The sequence below is a fragment of the Acanthochromis polyacanthus genome, chromosome 5 (genome assembly GCF_021347895.1).
Source record: "Acanthochromis polyacanthus isolate Apoly-LR-REF ecotype Palm Island chromosome 5, KAUST_Apoly_ChrSc, whole genome shotgun sequence".
In the NCBI taxonomy this organism is placed as follows: Eukaryota; Metazoa; Chordata; class Actinopteri; family Pomacentridae; genus Acanthochromis; species Acanthochromis polyacanthus.
The window spans coordinates 38,473,603-38,488,368 of NC_067117.1; the positions used below are offsets into that span (position 1 = coordinate 38,473,603).

At 40.6% G+C, this 14,766-nt stretch overlaps 1 protein-coding gene across 5 annotated transcripts in view; it reads left to right on the top strand.

Annotated features, from left to right (window-relative positions):
- Nucleotides 1–339: 339 nt before the first annotated feature.
- The window catches only part of raly (RALY heterogeneous nuclear ribonucleoprotein), a 261,998-nt gene continuing 247,571 nt past the window's right edge, over nt 340–14,766 (top strand). For 4 of the 5 annotated variants that reach the window (XM_051948089.1, XM_051948091.1, XM_051948092.1 and 1 more), the window contains exon 1: nt 340–465. The gene's annotated coding sequence lies outside the window, so the exon portion shown is untranslated. The remainder of the gene's footprint in view (nt 466–14,766) is intronic. The other variant, XM_051948090.1, reaches the window with a different exon arrangement.

Sequence of the window (14,766 nt, forward strand, 5' to 3'; positions counted from 1 at the left end):
CATTATACATATTTTGTTTCATTATAGCCATTTGTAGGAAAAGTACTATACAGGCGATGCTGCACAAACAGTTAAGGACAGAAAGTCTGATGGTATTAAACTATCTTAAATAAATCATGCAAATTATGATTACACTCAAAAGGAACACTTGGAAATATAAAGTCTTGCCCATACATGGTTTGTATGTTACTACGGATATGGGAACAACTTCTTTAACGGTTACAGGTAAGTTCAGTTCTGGATGGGATATTCCTGTCTCTCTGAAGGCACCTCACCTCCACCCCTACTTGCCTGTGCTCAGTGGTTCGCTCCTGCCGCTATTCACCGTCTCTCCACTGACGGAGACGGACGCGCAGTTGGAGCCAACCTGGTTACTGAGAGCACCGTGAGCTGCTGCCTGCACGTTGTCCGCTCACCCTCACTCCGCTTCGGCTTCTCCCAGCGTTTTACCTCGTACGTTGGTAGGTCAGTTCACTCCTCTTTCTTTCTTTCTTGCTGGTTTGGTTTCTCTATGCTTTTCTAATTTTTTTAACCTTTGCTTTTAATATCAGCTACTTGGATTCATCTGTTGTCCTGCGAGTTCCCGTTGGAGCTTTTACTCGCAGCTTTACGCACCCGATCAGTATCTGGTCAGTTCCCGATGCTGTTGTTCGAGAGAAGCTTACCCTCTGGCTTTTCTTGTTTGTTTTCTTTTTATTATCTTGATGTGTTCCCTTCTCAGTAAATGAGATGCATATTCTTTCTGTGATCTTAACTGATTAAGTTTGATCTTTGCTCATTTTGCTCTGCACTCATCCCAGTCATGCTGTTTGACGTTGTTTTTATTTGAGCTCTTCCCAAAAGGGACATGAATTTGTCTTAAAATGGAACTTCGCGCATGCAGCATGCTAGAACCAAGCGGACATGATGATGATGGGGTTGATGATGATGATGATGATGATGGGCAGATGTGGCGCAGACAGCTGATGCTGATCTACGGAGCTGCTCCTGTTTCTGACTGATTGTTATTTTTTCCTGAACAGTGATCTCAGCTGTGCTTCTCAGTCACGGTGTGAATGTGTTTGAGACTGTTCAGCTTGTAAAGCTACCATGAACAGCTGACAGGTCGGCTTTGTTAGTCAGTTGTGTCTTGCTCTCTGATGTGTATTGTCAGCAGACTGGCTGCTGGTTCTTTGTGTGTGTGTGTGTGTGTGTGTGTGTGTGTGTGTGTGTGTGTGTGTGTGTGTGTGTGTGTGTGTGTGTGTGTGTGTTTCGCAATTTTGAACTGCACTCCAAGTGGAGTGCGGAATTTGGGGGATGGAGACCAAAACGGAGAAAACTGATAATTTACTGATAATTTCTATTACATTTCAAGTTCGGCCAGAGGCGTCACTAGGTTTTAAGGACGGGGGGGGGCTTAGCCCCCAGGAGATGCACAGGATGTGAGCGAACATTTAATTTTACAGCTAACAAAAACTGAGAAATTGCTTTTCCACATTAAGATTTAGATTTATTCAGAGATACTTTACTGTGTAAATGTTTTACACCACAGTGGCCATGACTTTTGCTCACAACACAATAACTCAGAGCTGCCAAGTTGTGAGCAGACCTCAGAGTGAGATTTGGTTTGTGCAGGATACTGATGGGGGGTCTGGGGGTCCTCCCAAAGAAAATTTTGAAAATTACTGATCCTATTTCCTGCATTCTGGTATATTTTATGAGCATTTTGTTAAAATCTTATTATAGAAGGATAATAAAAAAACAACATTGAGCTAAAAAAAAAAAGGCAAACCCCCCCCAAGAAACTGCAACGGCAGGCAGTATTGAAAACAGTTCTTCATGTAAAATATGGATGAAAATTCTGTAGATGGATAGCACAACACATTTCAGCATTTTCCATAAATATCGACATAACTGAAATAACTCCAGCAACCACTTGTAACATTTGTCTTGGAGGATTCTAATACACAACAGCTTCAATTTGACCACATCAGGCAACTAAACAATAAAAAGTGCTTAAGCAAAAGCAAAACATCTTTATAACTTAAATGATCTATTCACTGAACAGAATTACAATCACACACTAAACTCTGTCTCACAGGAGCAGGGTGACATGGACTAAAATCAAGACTAAACCAGGTCTGACTTCACAGGAGCAGGGTATCATGGACTAAACCCAGGACTAAATGAATGAATAACTTATTAACGAGGCCCAAAAATAAATAATAAAGACTGTCAACTCAGAATAAATGGCACAGTTGTAAACAGGAACAGGAAAAGAACAGGGGAAAATGAATTTTTGTGAGCCATGTTGTACTCCCTGGTGGCTTTTTTTGAAGCCTTGATGATCTCTGGGGTGGGTTCCCATTTATTGCATGGCTCCAAACCAGCCATTTTAATAGTCATAATAGAGGAGACTGTTCCCTCTAGAGCCACAGTGTTCCTGGTCTTAGTCTTCTTTAGTCCAACCAGTGAAAACAGAGTCATATTAGGTCCAAAACTAGCAAAATTATTTATTTATTTATGTCGTATATTTGGGTTATATGTCTCTCTCTTGGCTATCTCCACTTTCCAGTCATTACTCTAATAAATAAAAGCTCAAGTTAAATAAGTCTTATATGGTGCACCTGGACTGAAATGTTTCATATTTCATATTCATATCAAGTTCCATAAAAATCCAAGACTGTCTGCATCACAAATGACTCTCTCCTGTAAAATCCTTTAGACTCACTTTTCCAGTAGAGGTTTCTCACCTCTCACTCTCTCTGCTCCTCTGCCCTGACTCCTATCATTATCATCATCATCATCATCATCATTATTCACATAATCATACGTGAATGAGCTCAGCTCCTGTTTCACTGAGTGCATCAGATGCTGGAGCTGATGCTCCAGAAGGAAGTCACCCCAAAGATAGTATATGATGAAAAAGAAAAAAAAAAGAGTGCACACCCAACTCTATGAACAACCAGAACCTTCACATTGCATTTCAGACTAACTAGCTAGCTAAGTAGCAGCGTTCTTTTAGAGCTGAAATGTCACTTTTGACCGCAGAACAACAAAGGTAAGACGTGCACAGATACAGCAGCGTCTCACGCTGCCTCCTTTACAGGGGGGCTCTCTCCTACAGAGTGAACAAGCCAGGTTTTTATTTGTCAAACAGGGAGAATTTGGTTCATTAATTACATGGGACTTTCTGCTGTTAGCTGGGGGGTTGGAGCTAACTTATTGTTTCTATCAGCAGTGATGAATACTTACTCTCCTGAAAACATTTTGCATATCCATTCTTGTTCACGTTCTTCTCCTAATGCTGCTCTCGTCCGTTCTGTGTGCTGGTTCCCTATAAACACATGCTGGAGGTACCAGCAGCCTAGGTTGGAGGGGAAACGTGGACTGGATTTCAGTGATGTGGGCGTGCTCCATATGAACAAGTGGAATGGACTGGATAACAACGCACTGACTCAGACTCTTTACCTTCCACTATGAAGTGAAGAGAAACTAAGATTTATGATTGTATCTAAGTTAAAATGACTGGTTATGTGATTATGTATTTAAACTCATATTCTGGTCACATTATATGGAACTTTTTGGCACTTTTTTGTAAAAAAACAAAACAAAACAACTTTTTAAAAAATAAATGAACATAAAATTATTTAGGGGGGCTTATGAATATTTTAGGGGGGCTGAAGCCCCCCTAAAATAGGCCTAGTGACGCCACTGAGTTCAGCCCCTGAAAACTCCTTATGAACAAATGAGATCTGTACCATTTTCCGTGAATAAATGACATCTCTACTTATCAGCAGTCTTGTCAATGGAGACATACATTTTTCTGTGAGGGGTATTGTTTAAGATGATGTCAGGAGTTTGCATAACCTTTGTACAAGCCAACGAAAGCATACTTTCATGGCAGTGCACTCACACAGTGCCATAGTAACATCCTTATGTTTAAGTATTTAATTTGCAGAATGTAACATGCACTGGAGTTGGTGTGCAGTAAAATGCAGCTACCAGCAGGACTGTGAGGCTCTGGGGACAAGAAGGAGTCTGCAGGATAAGATCTGTGAGGCTGCAGGATACTGCTGTGGTTTCTTGGTTGCTCTACTCTGTGAATGCGTTTCATCTTTATTCTGGCCAAACAGCATATTTAATAGATTTTATGATTAGTTTGTATATTTAGAAAAACTGTAGAATTTTAAAATGTTTCACTTTCCTAAAATCATAACCTTATTTGGCAGCATCTAAATTTAGCAGTTTACTCTCACATATCAGATACTCCTAAAGCTCTGCTGGTGAATATTTATTTATGTTGAAAGCTAAATGCAGGTGTATTCAGTGACTGGCTGGTTAGACTTTTACTCAGTGTGGTGATGGGTGGAGCTCTGCTGAGAATAGTGACACAATCAGATCAAATTCTTAATCCTCATGCATTTCTAATGAACAGGGTGAAATGAATGCTCTCAGAAATCAATCAGAGGGAAAACTGACATACACACAAAGCTCTGTACTACCGAAACAGATGGGAAAGACTGAACTCTTATTCTGATAATGTTTATACTATTTATACTGGAGGGGTTGTGTTTGGTTGTAGCGAGTTCAAGGTTGGCATCCTTAACAATTTTGTGCACTGTTTTGTTTACAACTCTACCCACACAGTTTCCATTCTCTGATCAAAAAAGTTTGTGGTGCCAGTGTAATAGGTGCAACATACTGTAACTAGATGGGCAAGTAAAGTTTGATTCATAATTCTGCATCTAATCTACACTTAGAAACTGTGTTGCTGCGACCTACACTGTAACCTGATTTACACCTCTGCAGAAATGTGACTACAAGCCTACATGCAACCCAGATCACAACAACTGTGATTGATCTGCTCGGTAGTAATATGTTGTCTTAACAAAGTATATAAATGTGTGCAAAGATAATGCCTTTATGAAACAAAATGTCACGTGTGGTTTCAGCTCAGTGGTTAAAGATAAATCTAAAGTCAGGCACTCAAGCCCCAGCACTGCCAAGCTGCTATTGTTGGGCTCTTGAGGAAGGCCCTTCACCTGTTCCAGGGGCACCTTAGAGTAGCTGACCTTGCACTGTGACCACAGCTTCCTAGCAGACTGGAATATGCAAAAAGATTCAGTTTTTGTTGTCTGTGCAATGACAATGATGAATCTTGTATCTTACGATTAATAGGCTGTGACAGTATCTGATTTTCTCATAACACAAACACCACATCCAGCTTTCTTCCACTGTAGAAATATGCTGTTTTCTTGTTTTCATAGATCTAGTAACCCATGTATGGACTCAGTCAGCTGAAGTATCTTCAGTGGTGTTGTGTTGCAGTAATTTATATAAATGTACCTTTTGTTCAACATAAGCTGCTCCATACACAAAACAACCTCAATACAGTGGCATAGAAACGTCCCTGCTTACCAGTGTTTTGGTGGCATTATTGCAAGAATAAAAGGGAACACTGATGTAGACCACTTGTTTAGACTCCAGCAGAGGCCATGTGCAGCTACAATGCAGGAGTATAAATTGTTCTGAGAGAGATCTTAGTCAGCCAGCCTGTACATGACCATGAAGTCCAGAGAAAAGAGTTGATCATGGGAAGTAAGTAAAAAAATGTCATGGACTACTGATGTTAGACCATTGACACTGTATCTACTCTACAGCTCTGCAGAACTTTTCTACGTCTTTCCAGTCATAGTTTTACCATGTTTCTCAGCACTCTCATCAATGCTGTTTCTAGTGTCAGCATTCAGCTATCCTCAGTGAAAAGCACACATAAACTCATTGTACAATGTCCACAGACAGCAAACAAGCAAATTCAGCAACTAGAGAACAGTACCGCCTACCACAGTCAGCATGCAAATATCTGTCATGTGGCAGGATGACCGCTCACAACAAAATCACACTTTTGTTCAGTCCTGGTTGACATCTGCAAAGTGGAACTGAAGGACATATCCTTAGTGCTGCACAACAATGGGCATCTATTGCACAGCTTTGAGAAGGTTTTATGAGTCTTTCTGACACTGGTAATGGCAATGAATTAAAAAATGCCTTGTTGATAGGGGTGCATTTTGCAAAGACAATAAACTGCAGTTCAGTAAGTAAGAGATTCACAAACTGCCCAGGTGCCAAAGTGCTGCTAAGCAGTTTATTTCAGCTTGAAGAAAGAATATCTTATAAGAGGCATGCAAATATTTTATTGTCCAGTGGAGCACAGCACTGATGACACCAGGCTAAATTGTTTTGTTGAAGCTTTTCTTCTCTGTGCAAACATCTGTTAAAGTTCCACTGAAAATAATTGTTGGACTTCTTTTTCTTTATGAATTGTGTTCAAAGATGCACAATTATGCATCAGTTCAGTTCTGAGCAAAAATAATTTTAGAAAAACCTAGTGAGGATAAAGTGGTGTATAGAGAATGGATGGATGGATAGTAATGAAATAGTATGATGCCAGATATAATATAACACCTGAAATTAGCACAGTGCAGGCAGACACATTGTGGAGTGACATAATGTAAAGTGTCAGAGTGAGAGCTACAGCGTTGTGGAAATGAGATATTCAATCATTACACATTCACTGAGTTATACAAGTGCTCGGGCAGCTGCATTAATAGAAAAGAGAAAAATCAAAATAGAGATTAATAAAAATTGGCTCAGATATAAACTTGGCTGCGTTAATTATTCAGAGCCTCTGTGGTGATAATGAAAAAATGCTGCTGCACTTTGACTATATGTTGAAACTTGTTAGTGTTTGTGCTCTGCATCATAGTGGGTGAATTTAGTATAGCTGTACTCACATATAGTAGTGCTATGAGGCAATGCTGTTGAACAGATTTCTAATTGTAGACATTTGAATTGACTTTTGTTGCATATTTTTAGTTTTTCTATGATGAGTGAATATTTCTGTTGTGGTTTGGATACAAAGTTCAAGAACTGAACTTGAATTTATTGTATATGATGATAAAACAGCAGCATTTTCGATTTTGTATCACAAGTTCTTTGGCCTCGAGTGTCCAAACGCTAAGTATTGGCATTATATCGGCACTCGTATAAATTATCCAACTTTGAATAAAATTAGACATACCTTAAAAAGAAAATCAATTGGTTTCTGTCCTTGGCTGCACAGTACTTCATCGGTTGCACCTAGAAGATCTCCAGTTCGTGTCCCAGACTGGGATCTTTCTGCATGAAGTTTGCATGTTCTCCTTGTGCATGGGTTTTCTTCGGGTTCTCCGCCTTCCTCCGACAGTCCAAAAACATTCTGAGGTTAATTGGTGATTTTAAGTTGTCTGTAGGTGTAAATGTGAGTGTGATTGTTTGTCTCTCTGTGTAGACCTGTGATAGACTGGTGATCTGTCCAGGGTGTCCCCTGCCTTCACTCCAGCCCCCCGTCAAATAGCGTTTATCAGTGACATGCAGTCAGGGGAGGCAGGTATGGCCGTGCCCAGGAGTGGACTCACCATCTGGCATACCGGGCACTGTCCTGGTGGGCCGGTGTCTGGTGGGGGCTGGTCAACAGGTTCCCTAGACCTGTAATCAGTAAATTGTAATGGCATTTTAAATTTCACCGGCCACTTCTATTATCCCGGCGCAGCTTTTCCAGTGTTTACAGTGTTATCAGCTCAGGAACACACTGACCAATTACATTCAAGTTCCGACATCCCAGGCTACTCGGCCAATGAAGTCTCTGCATTGTAGCCGCTAAAGTTTAGTGGCTAAACATTGAAGCTCTGCTTTCAGAAAACAGTTGAGAGGTAAGGGTAGGGTTGCCACCCGTCTGTTAAAATTAGGAATCGTCCTTTATTTGACAATTAATTGTAGCGCAAATTGTTCCGTATTTTCATAAATGTCCCATACACGTCCGTCACACACTCATCAAAACTGCATAAAAACAAAATAAAACACAGAAAATATTAAGGGCAGCAGTTTCATCTTCCTTAGACCTATGTAGCGAGGACCCGATGCGAGGTCCAGCAGGTCTGTTTGCCGGTTCTTCCGCGGGTTTCCTGGTTACAGACGCTGCTGGTCCCGCATGTTTAAAAATGTCTACACCCGAAACAACACCACGTCCAGAGAAGCAAAAACGTTTGCAAAAGTGACTAGGAAGACTGGAAGCCCTGGTACAGGGCAATCTGTGGTTTCTGTTGCTCATAGACTAGCTGAAGTGAGGCAGCATCAGGAGACAAACATGTAAGAAACATGAGAACAGAGAGAACCCAGCAGGTCACAGTTTATCATCATCTAGTCATCTCCCGAAGTCGACTTGGTAAGGGACATCGGTATCTGGATGTGAATTTACCAGAGGATGCTTATAATCATAGTGATGTGGTCGTAGACTCTACAGTATTTTAATGACTCAATAAATGCCTAAGTTGTTTATTATTATTATTAATGCTTTTTAGTTTTTAATAAACATTTATTTAATAGTCTATATGTGATCAATAAATGGCCTTTGTCCATCTAAAGAAAAACTCACTCAGAACTCTGATAAGTTAACAATACTAAATAACTAAATCAATAAATACATGCATACACACTTAAATAAGTTAATAGATTCATTGTGTTAAGAAAAGATTTAGATGGGAAAAAATATCTGTAGAGAATTTCTTTGTCCAGTATTCTGCATTCAGTTTTTGCAGAATCCAGTATTACACTGTGGTTGGCCATTACATTTTATTAGTATGGTTTCACTTTTTAAAATGATGTCACTTCTTTTTAGACAGAACCTGTGATCATAAAACAATACAAAACTCTTAGTTTTGTGTTAATAAAGCACTTAAAGCTTTAAGTATGGCTAAATACTTTTTTCAAAATTAAACATACCACTCCTTGAGTGGTAGTGGCCCCGAGTTCAGTAAAGCTGGAAAGATATTCACAGATTTGGACTTCTGGCATCAGTAACTCATTAGATATAGGTTTTCAAAACATAAACGATGAATCTTTCCCATCATTGTAAGATAGACAGTGTGCTACAAGCCCAGTTTTATATAAAGTAGCTGTTTTACAAGCTGCAGAAACAACATTGTGTCTATGGAGGGAAAAGGTGCGGTCTGCAAATTGCAAAACCACTGCAACAGCAAAGAGAAACACAAATATTCAATAACCTCACTCTTATACACTGCAGTGTCACCAGAATCACTGCAGCCTTCAACTGGCTCCTGTTGACATCAATGTTTTTCCTGCAACTTAAAAGACAGATCAAACTGGGCTTGTAGCACATTGTCCACCTTACAAGGATTTGAAAGAGGTATCATTTATGTTTTGACAAAGTATATTTAATGAGTTATTGATGCCGGAGGTCCGAATCTGTGAATATCTTTCCAACTTTACTGAACCATGGCTCTGAGGAATCGTGGTAGGCATCCTTTACTTTCATTTCTGAAAGGTGGCAGCCCTCGGTGAGGGACAGACGAGAGGGGGACAGACAAAATGGAAAGACAAATAACGCGACACCGAGAAAAAAGTAGCCCTGCACATGCTGACTATGTTCAGCTAAACATACAGCTGAGAGGCAGCTTTCTTAATTATGAACATAATCAACACTAAATATCGTACCAGATTCACCACTGAGCTCCAGATGTGTTTGAGAATGACCCTCACGCCGTTCAGACCAGATTCAGAATACTGACAGCTGCAGCTCAGTTCTCCCATTAAGCAGCAGGGATATTAGGGAAGTGATATAAGACAGGAAATAAAATGTAAAAATGCTCAATTGTTTAATTTTTTTGACACTGAGGTATTGTTATAGATGTCTATAAGTTGGTTCAGGTTGTTCAGACACTATTTTTTGAAATTCTGCACTTTATTTTAAGATGTACAGTTATATCAAAAGTTATTGACTAATGAATGTTAAAATGTTTTTTGAAACGTACTGAATTTATTTGATTTGACAGTCAGTTATTGACTACATGCAGACACTAATAAAACTACCAGGTTACATCAACATATATCACACTAATTCAGTGAGACATTATGATGTTCTGGTAGCCTAGCCGCGCTAGACAACCCATGGCAACGAATTTAATTCTCTGCCAGGGTGGGTCTAGTTACCCTCCATAAGGCTCGAGACTGGATGCTCCTAAAACTGGCCGGACGAATCACAATGAAGTGTAGAGTCAGAAGGCGGGCGTAACGAAGTGACGACAGAGGCGCGATGATTCTGACAGAAACAACTGGCGCACAATAAACAGTTATCTTTCAACTCAGCTTTGGCCACAGCCCTTAAAGATTTGGAGCTAAAATTCAACTTGAAAGATAAACAAAGGACGGCACTGAAGTGTTTCATTGAGAAGAAAGACGTATTTGGACTTATGCCGACGGGATATGGCAAATCCTTAATATACCAGTTGGCTCCGCGGCTCCGTGGCTCCGCTGGTTGGGAAGCTAATGGGACTTAGCCACAATCCGCCGGTGCTCTCGGAACTACATCAGCCTATTCGTTGCGTTGATTGGTTGTATACCTACCCAATTGCTGCAGAGGGATTTGATAGACAACCTTTTAGCCCGCCTCCCTCCCTGTCGAGCGTGCCTAGACCCTTGTGCCTTCAGAACATGGGGTCTAGCGCGGCTAGGCTAATGTTCTGGACCTTTGTTTTAATATATTTTCCCTGGGTTGATGCTACGGGTACGGACCTGTACCCGTAGCATCTGTACTAGAGGTACGGACCCGTTAAGGTCACTGAAGAGCTGGCGATGGTTAACTACTATTTGCTGCACGTTACAGGCAGTTTATATGAATGACTTTGACGGCGAACATTGTATAATTTAACCAAAAATACACCGTCTCCTCTCACACTTTAGACATTGCAGTTTTTATGCTTTTCGACGCCGTGTCTAAATTGTTTGAAGTCCAGTTCCTATTAATTAGTTTACCGCGTTCAGTGGTGGAAGCGGCTGACGAACTCCATTGCAAATGTTCCCATTTAATTTCGGACGCTAATTTACAAGATAAAGTTAAGGATGTCGAATATGAAACAAACACTCGTGAATGGTGAGGAGCGGCCTTTAATTCGGCATGAATTAAATAAAACCACAAACTCGATTTACTGTGATATTGTGAGATTTGTTTGTGGTGATGTAACTTAGCCATTCAACAGAGTTCGCTAACATTAAAGTGACTGACGTGCAGGGTCTGTGTTGACAGACGCTGAAAATACGTCAGGGTTTTGTTTAGTTTGTTAATATGTAATAGTCTGTCGCTACTTTTGAAGGTAAAAAAATACTTGTAGTTTGCTGGCTGTTAGTTCCGCCATTTGTTTTGTTTGCTGTTTGTGCTTTATTAGAACAGGGTCACGTGAATAAAAAGTTTTGCTATTTTTAATAGTAGTGCTGATTTCAACCCCCAAATCGCTGTTCGTGAAAAAGTCAGATAATGATATTTATAAGACATTATGCATGATAGAAAAGAGAACAGCAGATGACTGACATGACAGGCTCGGCACGCAGATTCACATCGAATCACGGAAGCGCCTTCATCACTCGGATTACCAAGCCGGCTCATTAATATTTATGTACGTCGGATTACCAGCCAATCACAAAGCGCGTTCATCAGCCAGCTCATTAATATTCATGTACGTCTCATTAATATTTATGATAAGGGAAAGTGCCGTATCCGTAGGCCACAGGCTACGGGTACGGGTCCGTATCTGTAGACACTACCTTTTCCCTGACTGGACTTGTTAATAACCCTGCTCTATACTGGATTGCATTTTTTTTTCCAACTTGCCAACATGTTTGTGTAGGTTTCTAAAGATGATTTGGAATTTTTGTTCTCAAAATCCGATCTTTCTGTCAGTTTTTGTTCTTGCATTCACACATTAGTCCTAGATTCAGTCAACCGATAATGTTGTGGGCCGGTCTGGGCCAAAGATGCCAGGGCTGATTTTTTTGCCCCAGTCCACCCCTGGCCGTGCCTCACCTGTCATCATGAAAAGAAAAAATATATAAAATGAAAAAATAAATTAAATGGTTATATTTATTCAGTGATTCTTTTCCATTTAATTTTTAGATTTTTTTTTTCAAAACCGCTGAATATTCACATTTACCTTTTAAATACTAAGAAGAGACGAGCGGTGAGGCAGCAGCCCGCTGAGCCTCACTATGGATTGTGCAATGACTATGCTTACTATGCTGGCATGCTATGCAGTGAGACTGCGTATTGCTGTCCCTCTGCATGCCGCTATTGAAATGTTCAAACACTTGTACCATATGAACTGAATGTCCATAGTTTAGCTGGTGTGTATAATGTACAGTGTTTTTTTAATCAACAACTGTATGTGTGTAACGTCTTTCTTGTGCTGAGCAATCATAAAACGCCTATGAAGAGGCATTAGGTGAGGCATGCAGTTCTTCTGTCTCAAGGCAGGGGGCGCTGGTGATCCCAGGGGTTCTTCTTATGACTCCTCGGCTGCAGAATAATAGAATTAGTGACATCAAGCAGTAAACAGTAAACAGGAAGTGCAAGTGCAACCATCCAGCTATTTTTTCCTGTTGCTTGGCCTTATTTTCAAAATGGAGGATTACATATCTAAACTGAAAGAATTTTCTAAACTCGACTTTCAAATTCAATCATCAAATCAAGCTAAAAATGTTCGGGATGTCCAGGATAGACTTGGCTTTGGACGAACAGCGAAGACTCAACACCAGCATCCACAATGCTAAGTAAAGGAGAACCGAGAGATTTTAAAACATCTCATCAATGCCACCTGCTTCCTCGGCAAACAACAGCTGGCATTTCGTGGATATGATGAAAATACAGGCTCTGCTAATCGTGGCAACTATGTTGAACAATTACATGCTTTTGCTGAGAAAGATGACAGGCTAACTAGGCATTTGGAGACATCCACTGTATTTTCTGGCTTATCAAATAGAATACAGAACAATTGAATTGAAGCAATCGGTGATGGCATTAGAAATGACATTAAAAAGGAGATCGGTGCAGCCACATTTGTTGCTGTAGAAGTAGATGAGACCACAGATGTTACAAACCAAGCTCAGATTTCGGTCATATTACGGTATGTAGCTACATCTGAAGAAGGCTGTGAGGTGAAGGAAGCGTTTTTGGGCTTTGATGATGTGAGTGAGGACAGATGCGCTCCTGCCGTTGCTTAGTACGTCCCGGGAGTGTTGGAGAAGTATGACTGTGCTGACAAGCATGTAGCTCAGACCTATGATGGGACCACTGTAATGGTCTCAGAACGTAAGTGCCCAAAGCCATGTTTACGCACTGTTATGCACATAAGCTGAACTTGGTGCTCTTGCATTCAGCAAAGTGAATGCCTGAATGTCGCACGTTTTTTAAAACAGCTGAGGGACTAGTGTCATTTTTCAGCAAGTCCACCTAGTGCACTCACTTGCTGGATGATGTTGTGAAGTGCCATTTACCCAGAGCAGCACCTACAAGCTCTAGCTCTAACTCTAGGCTGCTGCAGGCAATTGACATGCACAAAAATGATCTGCGCACGTTATTTCGTGTTATTATGGAAAATCCCGACAGCTGGGATAATGACACGCTGATGATGGCAGCAGGATACGATTGGTGGCTGTCAAAAGCATCAACATGCTTTCTCCTTATGGTTTATGAGGACATTTTCGATGATACTGACGCACTTTTTAGAGTGCTGCAAAACAAAGTGATGGACATTGAATATTGTCTTGCACGCATCTGTACCACTGTCGTACCACCATCACGACCGAATATTCAGATATTCAGGTCCAGCCCTAGTAGACATCAGTTTAAAGTTTCTCCTTTTACCTTAAAGCACATCTAGCTTGCTTTATATATTTTATCAATAATGATGGTGCAGAAGTGAACAGGAGCTTTTCTGAAAATCCAGAGATGATGCATCATATTTTTAGTTATCAAGCTCCCAACAAAAAAGTACCATGCCTCAAACTAGCATTCTCACAGATTCCTTTTTAACAATGCACTGGGGTTTTTTTTGTTTGCTTGTTTCTGTCTCCTGTGTTTTATTTCCTGACAACAGAGCTCATGAATATGCTTTTATGCAGTAGACTGACTGCTGATGTTCTTGGCCAAATGCTTGTTTACTGACTGGCTGACTGCGTGTCTTCTCTGCTTTCACTCTTCTGTTCACTGTCTGTCAGTATCCTATCCTCTCTCTCTTCACTCTTCTCTATTCTCGAGCTCTTCTTAGCTTTGTCAAAAATTTTCAACTAAACTCTCATTAATGCAAATTGCATGTGCTCTCTTCTGGCTTTGCTCCATTCACAGCACCTGTGTGTGTGTGTGTGTGTGTGTGTGTGTGTGTGTGTGTGTGTGTGTGTGTGTGTGTATGCTCAGGGGCTGGCTATACCTGTAGGGACACCGAAAACAATGTCACTTGTGTTGACCTCTTTTCGGTCCTCACAAGTTTAAACAGTTTTTTCTTGGCCATGTTGTTGTTACTGAAAAAAGTAAAAGTGCAAAAACGTTTATTTAGGGTTAGCCATTGTTTTGGTCTGGGTTAAGGTTAGGGTTTGGGGTTAGGTATGAATGGGAGTCAATGGTAGATCCCCACAAGGATGTCTGTGTCTGTGTCTGTGTGTGTGTGTGTGTGTGTGTGTGTGTGTGTGTGTGTGTGTGTGTGTGTGTGTGTGTGTGTGTACTTGTTTCTGCTATTCTGGTGGGGACTTTGACCTGACTATTTGCTATAAAGGTGGGGACTTGTCTTACGGTGGGGACCTAAAATGAGGTCCCCACGGGTGGCAACACCGTTTTCTTGGCCATATTGTTGTTAATAAAAAATGTAAAAGTGCAAAAACGTTTGTTTAGGGTTAGGCATTGAT